Here is a 6,740-nt window from a genome sequence, read left to right as displayed (position 1 = left end):
TATATATATATATATATATGATGGATGGCGATTATAAACATTTTTATTATTATTATTTTATTTATTTTTTTTACTCCGATTCTTGATTTTAATGTTTATTTCAGAGTAACCTTATGTTGTGCAAGTTCAATCTTCCAGCTATTCAAGCTCAGCAAGATTTAGAGTTAAAATCAAATAAATGTAAGCAAAATAGCATCCGTATTTTTGGAGAGAAATTTTCATTTTTGTATAGCACAGCACATCAGTCTGTAGTTCATCACCTCACAGTGACACTGAGCGCAAATAATACTGATGTAGAAAGGTCAGAATGGACTTTGAATATCAGTTTTTAAAGAAACAAAATATATATAATATAAGTTAATATATTTTTTTATTTATTTTTTATTTTTCTTCAAAATAAAGGAAAGGGGTCTCCTGGAACCCTATTTTTTTTTTTTTTTTTGGTGAAGATGTAGTTCATCAAAGATTGCATTCTTGTCAGTCAGCATTATGTTAATTCTAGGGGGAGTTCTCTATATTTAACCCTGCACTCGTCCTCCCAAAGTCCACAGATGAAGTGAAGTGATCATGGAACTAGTAAACATTTATGAAAGTGACAACCATGAGACCTGCAGCCAGTACGATAAGATTGGACTGAACAGAGATGGGGCTGCTTATGCAAACAAGGACCGAAAACTCAGCTACACTGAAGAAAGAGCTCGAAACCAAAGTAAGACATGTAGTATGATGCACAAGCCATATGCATACACTGTTAAAAATCGCTGTAAAAAAACGGCCAAATTTCGACAGTAAAATACTGTTTTTCATTTAAACAGTGCATTCTGGGTAATATTCATCGTTTTCGAGAAGTAGCCTGCTGCTATATATCGTAAAATAACAACGTTCAAATTCGACACTCAGCGGCTGTGTTTCAAATCACACCCTACACCCTCATTCACTATTCCCTACATGAGTTTACTAATATAGTCCACCTGACAGAGAGAATGAACACTAATGAGTGAATTCAGACAATGATCAACAGCTGCTGTTAATGAGTAGAATCACTGAAGAAAAAAAAAACATAACAAGACAAACACATGAAATACAACTGACTTCAGCCACAGCTTTAGATGAAATCAACTGAAGATTTAAACGATCAACAAACAGCTTCACCAACTTCACACATTACTAACCAGACTGACTTTATTTCTGTCAGATCAGAGAATAGAGATCAAAAGATCTTATTGAGAATTAAAGAGATTTAGATGATAATGTTACTGTTTCGTTTAGCGTCACCATTGTGGAGATCAGTGTTTGCTTTAGTTGGGCTCCTGACCATTGACTTTTACACTTTACATTTTGTTTTATTGCTGTATTTGTATCTTTATGATGCATCTGTTACAGCAGTATTAATTTATGGTTGTTTCTAACAGGCATGATCTACTAGACTGACTTAAAATGTTGCTATAATAATCAAATATTGCGCTGATTAAACGTCACTTCCTGTTTGCTGTTGACGCCTGTACTGCGTTTGAGCTCCGTCACTATATTCTTTTCATTGACTATTTTTAACTTAAAAATCAATTTTATACATCATTGTTTCCGTTTATATAACGCGTGAATATATCCTCTATTGTATTCTACAACAAAAACAATCAGAGCGCCTCGCTATCACTAGTTTTATTTTGATCTCCCGGGTCCGCTATTAGCTTTTAGCCAGTTAGCATCAGCAAGCATGTGTTTGCTGCTAACTGCGCTTACATTGCTAATACTCTATTCTCACACATTACCACTGCTGTACTCACTGTTGCTTGCTTTAATGGCGGATGAATGTCTCCACTCTGTGCAGCTCGAGCTCGAGGCCGTGGGGAAGCAGATTCGCGACCTGGAACAGAGGCAGGCCCAGCTGAGAGAGCAGAGAGCCGCGCTGGAATCATCCCGGGCTGACGCTCACAAGTCCGGGGTAAGTATACAGCGTGCTGTTAACAGTCCCACCACGTCTACTCCGTGTGTTTCTCTGCGCAGGCCCGGTGCACCCAGGACGCGATCTTCCCAGATGTCCTTCACTGCGACGCCGGAACACCACGGACCCTGGGTGCATCCACAGCGGAGGACGCGAGCTGGGTCCCGGGCGACTACTTCTCCCCCTCCTGCCTTCGAGCTCTCCATCCAGAACCGCTTCGCTCCCCTCCGCGAGACAGTACGCGACGCTGTGATCATCGGAGACTCCATCGTCCGACACGTAAGTGCTACGTTAGCCGAAGGTAAAGTGCACACTCATTGTTTGCCTGGTGCTCGTGTTCTCGATGTTTCTGCGCAGATACCCGCGATCCTGAAGGACGGCGAGAGCCCCAGAGCGGTCGTGCTTCACGCCGGGGTTAACGACACCACGCTGCGGCAGACGGAGACGCTGAAGAGGGACTTCAGGAGCCTGATCGAGACGGTTCGCAGCACGACGCCCGCGGCGACGATCGTCGTGTCAGGACCACTGCCCACGTATCGACGAGGACACGAAAGGTTCAGTAGACTTTTTGCTTTAAATGAATGGTTGTTGTCATGGTGTAAAGACCCTCAGAGGACCCCAGATAATGCTAACCTTGAATCAACAAACAGAACTAACAATTATTGCTAAATGTGTGACTGAATCATATAATAACTTAATTAATAATATTGATAGTTCATCGTCTAGCTGACTACGTCTTGTATTATTATTTTTTTTTTTTCTAAAATCCTGTCAAATGTGCACAAACTACTAGCTACTACTAAATATTGTAGAAACATAATTTTCTGTAAAGTTGCTTTGTAACGATTTATTTTGTAAAAAGCGCTATACAAATAAACTTGAATTGAATTAATTTGGTGTTGAAATATTTGAGTCAATGACACTTCAATTTAGTAAGATTGAAAAGTAGTGAGATAACCAGTATTTATGGATTTAACGACTAGTTTTAGTTAAAAAGTATTTCGGGCAGCAGTCCCCACAACACTCAAAGAGAGAAATCAACAATCAGCATATGAATCTCAACAATGGTGACAATCAAAAGGTTCATGATGCAATGCATGCTGGGTACCAGCACAGGATAAAACTCATCCATGATTCCCAGCATGCATTGCAGCATGAATAAATTATGCCCCTGAATTGTTCACTTATTTTCTTGAATTCTTATGTGCTTATAATTTTGCATTTGTTTTAAGTTTTAGTAGCATGTGTTGTGATGTTCAGAACTGATCTGTTCATTTATTTTGTGGATTGTCACCATTGTTGTGATTCATACGCTGATTCTTGATATTTCTGTCTAAATTTCAGCGAAGGTTTTTTTTTATTTATTATGAGTGACATTTTCTTAACAGTCTTTCATAACTTATGGCTCGGCAGTGTTCCTTCTCATGCTGTAGTATCAATATTCAATAAGAGAAGAGATATGGGATTAGATCAGAAATAATAGTATTTGTTCTTGTCAACCTATAAACAACAATATCAGATTTTTTTTCTTCTGTGTACTTTTGTTTTGCTATAACAGGTTCCAAAGGCGCATTGTTACAGCATGAAAAAAAAAAAAAAACCTTAGTTGTTGAAAAGTCACGTTCAAGAGCCCAACTAAAGTAAACACTGATCTCCATCATGGTAGTGAAAAAAACAACTAAACCTATTTAACTCTCCATAAGTTCTTCTGTAGACATCTGACAGAAATAAAGTCAGTCTCGTTAGTAATGTGAATCTGGTGAAGCTGTTTTAATAGTTGTTTAATCAGATCTTGAGAGATTTGATGTATTCTTTTATTCAGTTGATTTCATCTAAGGCTGTGGCTGAAGTCACTTGTGTTTCTCTTTCCTTCAGTGATTCTGCAGGTGTTTATCACTAATGCTCAATCATCAATTAATCACCGAATTATCTCATTAACTTCACTGATTCAGTGTTACTCTAACACTCTGTAGTGTGCACACATTATAAGTGTTCATTTAAAACTGAGGATTTTCTTGTGTGGTTTAAAGGGTTAAAGATTTAAGATGAAGAAAAAACAGAATGAAACATAATTTAACAGTAATAAACTGTAATTAATTTACAGGAAACAAACTGTAGAAAAACAGTTATTTACTGGCACCCCTGCTGCCAGTAAATAACTGTTTTTCTACTGTTTCTTGCCGTAAATTAATGGTTGCCAGCAAAAAAAAAGTGTTTTTATACAGTTTTTTTGCCGTCAAGTCAAGGAAAAACAGTAATATACTGTAAAATGTAAACGTCAGATTTACCAAATGAAAAATAAGTTAATTTAACTAAAATATTTGTGAACATCCATAGAAAAAAAATTAGGCAAAGTCATACACTGATAATGAGAGTAAATACTGAACTTGACTGTATTAATGTGTGTTTGCACAAGAGAGATCGTTTAGTTTAATGTAGTTTTGTTGTTCACCATTGTGCTGTAGAGTAGAGCCGGTGCTTCAGTCAATGATGAGCCACAAATTCAGATTTTCTGCTGCTTTATATAAAGGCAGTAAATGTGGAGTCACTGATACAGTGGTGATCTCTGTGTTAAGTACTTCAGCACATACATGTGTAATACAGCTGACAATAAGCTGCAGTGATTTGAGTAAAAGTCATGTATTTAGTTACTTTATTACTGCACATTAAGTGTAAGAAATATTCCTTCTCAGTGGACTCAAATGAAATAAGTTCATAGTACTAACATCGTAGGAATGCTAGTTTAAAAACTCGAACTGTTTGAAGCAGTGGGAGTGGAGTTAATTTCCATGGTAGAATTTACGGTAAAATACTGTTAAAAAATAAGAGTGGTAAATTAATGGTTAAGAGCTGTAAATTAACAGTACTTTACTGGCACCCCTGCTGCCAGAAAATTACTGTTATTTAACGGCAACATTTTTTACAGTGTATGTTCAGTAGTGCACTTTAAGATATTTGTTATAGCGAACATGTTTCTTAAAGGCCTACCTCAACAAGAAATTATTAAAATTTTTATTTGAATTTTGATGTTTTCCTGTTTGGCAGGAGGTTTGTCAATTGGAAATAAGTGTGTTGTGTTGAGCACCGTTTGTTTTAGCCTCATGTGCATTTTCCTGGTGGCTGCCATTGTAGTTCTGCATATAAAGCTCATGGCAGAGAGAGAAGTACAAGCAACACACATGTTACAGTCCAGTTCAAGAGATCAAAAAGAGAAAGACCTGTTACAGAATAGCTTCAACTCTTTGAGTCGGAAGAAACTAGAACTAGAGAACAGAGTCAAAGATCTCACTGCTGAGAAAACACAGTTACAGAATGATTTTGTCTCTCTGAATGAGAAGAAACTGGAGTTAGAACGCAGAGTCACGTCTCTGAGTGAGGAACTGAAGAAAGAAGCATCTAAAAGAGGTCAGTTTCAACATTTTTATAATGTTCATTTTTATGTTTCATGTGCACAGTTTTATAAAATGTATGCTTTTGTGTGTTCCAGATGCCTTGTTCATATCCAATGAGAAGAAGAGCTGGTCTGATAGTAGACAATACTGCATGGAGTGTGGAGCTGATCTGATCATTATCAAGAGTGAAGAGAAGCAGGTGAGTTTGTGTGAGTGTCTGTTAATGAATGAGAACAATCACACTTATTCTTTGTTTTTCCTATTCACACAGAGAAACATATCTTCATTGGTCAAGGAGAGAGTGTGGACTGGTTTGTCTGATATTGAGAACGAGGGGATCATGAAATGGGTGGATAATTCAACACTGAATCAAGGGTAAGAGTTAAAAATAAACCTAAAAAAAATAGTTGGACAAAACTCTTCCAAAATGCCACAACTTAAACCACTTTAAATACTGTAAATTATATAAAGAAAAGCTTTCCTTTCTTATTCTTTTTTGCATTTTCACTTCTGCTTAGGCTTCTGTATTACTTTAGTTTACTCTCAAAACATGCTGTTATACTGTGAGTATTGTTAGATACATACATTTGTTGTTCTGAAAAACTGAATGTGGTACGTGTTATTCAGGTTTTGGCTCAAAGGTGAACCGAATGACCAAGGTGGAACTGAGGAATGTATTGAACTGATGCCTTCAAATCCGGTCCTGAACAACTGGAATGATCTGCCATGCTCAGAGAAGAGAGAATTTATTTGTGAGAAATAGGTTTAATCCCATCTTGTTGTGGTTTTGCTTTATATAATATAGTCATTCGTACTGTGAATTCATAATTTCTTATTGAGGTCCCTGTCTTTAAAAAACTGTCAGTTTATGTGATTTTTTAGAAGGAAATACAAATACAAACCTCTGATGTTTTCATGTTTTGCTCCATCATAGGCAGCTCTATATTAATATGATCTTATCTTAGATGTAATCAAAGGTGGGTAGTCCAGGGGCCAAAGAGTAAAAGTCCTGCCATATTTTTGCTCTACCCATGAACTCAGCAAGTGATTTCCCCAGAAGAGGAACAAAGTCATTCTTTTCAAGTCACAAATAAGTCCTCGACGGCTACCTCATTACATAAAAAACGCTACATACAATTGTAACAGAACGAGGTCTGATATAGGAAATCAAGGGTCAAGAGCCAAGCTAAAACAAACAATGATCTACATGGTTGTGACATAATTTTAACCATAAAACATAAAGCTCTGAAATTCTGTAATCCTTAATAACAGCAGGTGCTCATCACTAATGCTCAATCATACTTTATATGTCACTTAATTATCTCATTAACTTTAACTCTTTGAGGACTTGGGATATGACTTGAAGTAGTGATGGCAAGATGAAGCCTCAGATTTTCAGCCAAGTG

The 6,740-nt window shown here is 37.0% G+C and overlaps 1 long non-coding RNA gene across 1 annotated transcript; it reads left to right on the top strand.

Moving 5' to 3' along the window:
• Positions 1-5,492: 5,492 nt before the first annotated feature.
• Positions 5,493-6,107, top strand: LOC113097358 (uncharacterized). The gene is made up of 3 exons (XR_003288823.1): positions 5,493-5,533; positions 5,606-5,709; positions 5,962-6,107. It is a non-coding gene; the product is annotated as an uncharacterized LOC113097358 (long non-coding RNA).
• Positions 6,108-6,740: the final 633 nt, after the last annotated feature.

This window comes from Carassius auratus, unplaced genomic scaffold (assembly GCF_003368295.1).
Source record: "Carassius auratus strain Wakin unplaced genomic scaffold, ASM336829v1 scaf_tig00216192, whole genome shotgun sequence".
NCBI classification, from domain to species: domain Eukaryota; kingdom Metazoa; phylum Chordata; class Actinopteri; order Cypriniformes; family Cyprinidae; genus Carassius; species Carassius auratus.
This window is presented reverse-complemented; position numbering and strand designations above follow the sequence as displayed.